The sequence below is a fragment of the Myxocyprinus asiaticus genome, chromosome 14 (assembly GCF_019703515.2).
Source record: "Myxocyprinus asiaticus isolate MX2 ecotype Aquarium Trade chromosome 14, UBuf_Myxa_2, whole genome shotgun sequence".
Lineage (NCBI taxonomy): Eukaryota > Metazoa > Chordata > Actinopteri > Cypriniformes > Catostomidae > Myxocyprinus > Myxocyprinus asiaticus.
This window is the reverse complement of record NC_059357.1, coordinates 13,204,429-13,207,869: the sequence shown is the minus strand read 5'-3', so window position 1 is coordinate 13,207,869 and position 3,441 is coordinate 13,204,429.

Genomic DNA, 3,441 nt, shown 5'->3' with positions numbered 1-3,441 from the left:
CTAGGGCTGCACTTTATATTGTAATTGCAATTCATTTTGATACATTTAATACACAGAAAACAGGCAATGGACATATCTGTGATTGGTTACAATACTCAACCAATAGAAATTTGTGGGAGTACAGATAAACTGAATGCTGTAATTTACCCTTTTCACAAATAGTTAATTGTGGCAGCTGTAGTTGTATTCTCGATTGCTTATTCAATTAATTGTTCAGCCCTACAACTTCCACCTTACTACTTAACCATGTCTGGATGGGCCAAGTTTCTGCAAACAAAATAGGCATGAGTGGTATTGTAATGCAAAAATGTAGAGTCACATGACAGAATTTGACCCAGTCGTTAGCCTGTGTTAATCATGACTACGGTATACATCCTTGAAAGCCAATTTATTGTACGTGATTATGGATTGATCTTAACAGCATATAGATCCGATGCTGCAAACATGACACTTCCAGGAGTGCCAACACAAATATCTCGTATCATGCACCTGTCATCGACAAGTGCAAGGAGAACAAATGAATGGCCAGTTTGTGATTAATTTAATCACGGTAGACATCCATTTATTTATTAAAGTTGCTTTTCCACTCCATTCAAAATAATAGACGGCAGTCACGGAATTAGACCAAAAAAAAATACAAAATACACAATACTAGGAGAAACATTTCAGTGTGCTTTTTTGAAACACTAACATGTAGCCCAATTCTATAAAATTATTGCTTAGTTTACTTTTGAAAAAATGCCGGCACAATTCTCTGTATTAAATTAAATAAATTACCAAATGAAAAAAATTATATTTTTAGACCTATATATGCCTTTTCTTTACACAAACTTAAATTAGCCGTACCCTGTTCTGTAGGCCAAAAAAGTAAACTGAATGACATTCTCAGAATGTTCTACACTTTTTCAAGACTATAACCTATCAGAACTATTTGTCCAATGCTGAGTTCACTTTCAGAAAACGAGCTTTTGAACATTTAAAAACATTTAAATATTTTATATCTAACCCTCTTTACCTCGGATCTGAGCTTCTTCAGAAAATGTAAATTGCATTATGACGCTAAAATTAGAGATGATAATCAAGTTCAGTTGGTCGTTAAAAGTTGCTGGACAATATGCGGGACATAATGCAGTTGTGATGGTGATGCTTTAGATTAGATGATTGTTCAAAATAGCCTATTGAATATCAGGAATGTATCATGTATTTAAACCCTGATATTACACTGCATCATTTTTTCTTTAATAGCTGTGCACACAGCATATACACATCAATGGATAGTCCTTATACTAAGACCGAAAGTTTCCCCCACTACTTGGTGCAGGTTGCCAGCTTGAACAGAGCCATGACGATTCGCTTTCGGGTCGGAACCGGTGACAACCTGCGATAGGCGCAACATCAGGACCAATATTACAGTCCTATCAGAAGGGCAACTGTTCCCTTTTGGTTGCAATTCCTCGTCTACTGATTGCTTTTATTTGTGAAATTAAAATGACAGTAAGCTGTCTAATTTCAATGAATTGTCTCAATACTCTCCCCATTTTACCAAAACTTAGGAGGAAAAAAATTAGGGACATCTGGGAGGCGAATTAGCGATAAACACACATTTCTGTATGGAAACAGCTTCAGGGCAGATTTCTTTTGCGCTAAACCAAAACTTATGCGACAAAGTGTTTTTTTTAGGCATGACGTCATCACGCACACCATTTTTATTGATAAAAGGCCATTTGAATGGAAACAAGCAGAAGACGGCAAATTTCACAAAAAATTTTTTATGCATTTTCACTTTGTCGATAACAAAATAGTGTGAAAAGTGGATGGAAACTAGGCTATTGAGCACGTTCTTACATCGATCATGAATAATAAGCTGACAACGCGTGTGATCATGTAAATGCAATAGATGGCCAAAAGATCATAAACGGTGTAAGAATAAACCAGTCGACACGGATAGATTTTTGCCCATTACGACGATTTCACGTGGCATGTAAACACCTTACCCAGTGTTCTTACCGGCTCATCCAATGTGCGCACGTGTTGAACGCATGTCTGTTCACGGTTTGACGCCAAAAGCAGAGAATAACACGATTATTTCAAATCTCATGTAAACACGGTTTTCTTGCTTTGTCAGATTTTTTAAATAAGCTGATTTTTGGGAGTAATCCGCGTATTGGAGTGCATGTAAACGTGCTCACTGTGTGTCCCAAAAGGGAAAATGAGAAAAGAAAAATGACATTGAGCGCATTTACATGCACGTTCTTTAACCGGTTATGCTTAATAAGCCAACAACGCATGCGGTCATGGAAATGCAATAAACTGCGTTCCTTTATCAGCATTAAGGCCATAAACTGCTTATGAATAACCGAATCGACACGGGTAGATTTTTGCCCATTACGCCGATTTCGCATGGCATGTAAACATCTTACCCAGAGTTTTTAAGGGCTCATCCAATGTGCACGCATGTTGAATGCATGCCTGTTCACGGTTTGACGTCAAAAGTAGAGAATAACACGATTATTTCAAATGTCATGTAAATGTGGATTTCTTGCCTTGTCAAATTTTTAAATAAGCTGATTTTAGAGAGTAGTCAGCATATTGGTGTGTATGTAAACGGGCTTATTGGCACAAATACTCACTACGTGTACATGGACACCAGAAAGCGGGTTATTGTGAGAAAGCAGTGTTCTGGTATACATGCACTGTGTAAGCAGTGTACTCTTTACTCTCGTATAGCTACATGCAGCTCGGTCAGTATGCAGCTTTCTCCAGAGCAATGTAATTACCCCCGCAAAGCTTGTGTAAATAACAAACATGGTATCCAAGGAAGACTTCACTATTTTATTCTCTGTTGCTTAGTTTTATTTCCAGATATTAAAGAGTTGTTGCTGTGTTTGTTTCCTTAAATCTCTACTGTGACCTGCAGTGGAATTTGTGCTTCAATATTGGGGTTTCCCTTTACATAAAACTCCGGGATGTGCTCAACACGTGCACACATTTGATGAGCCGGTAAGAACACTAGGTAAGGTGTTTACATTACGCACTAAAGGCACACTAAATCGGCATAATGGGCAAAAATCTACCCGTGTTGATCGGGTTATTCATAAGCCGTTTATGGCCTTTACGGCGATAAAGGAACGCGGTTTATTGCGTTTACATAACCACAGGTATTGTCGACTTATTAAGCATAACTGGTGTAAGAACGTGCGTGTAAACGCGCTCAATGACAGAACTACTCTGGCACTGCCATGTTTTTTGGACATGTACCATGGAGTACCTTCTAAATACAATGAATATGGTAATCATATCAAAGTAGCACGGTGTTACCATCTGATACTATAATTGTACCATGCGCCAAGACTTTTTTGTAAAGGTAAATATTCAAACAGACTTTGCCCATACATAAAATTCCAAATCTTTTTTTTTATTATTATTATTTTTCATCTGCTT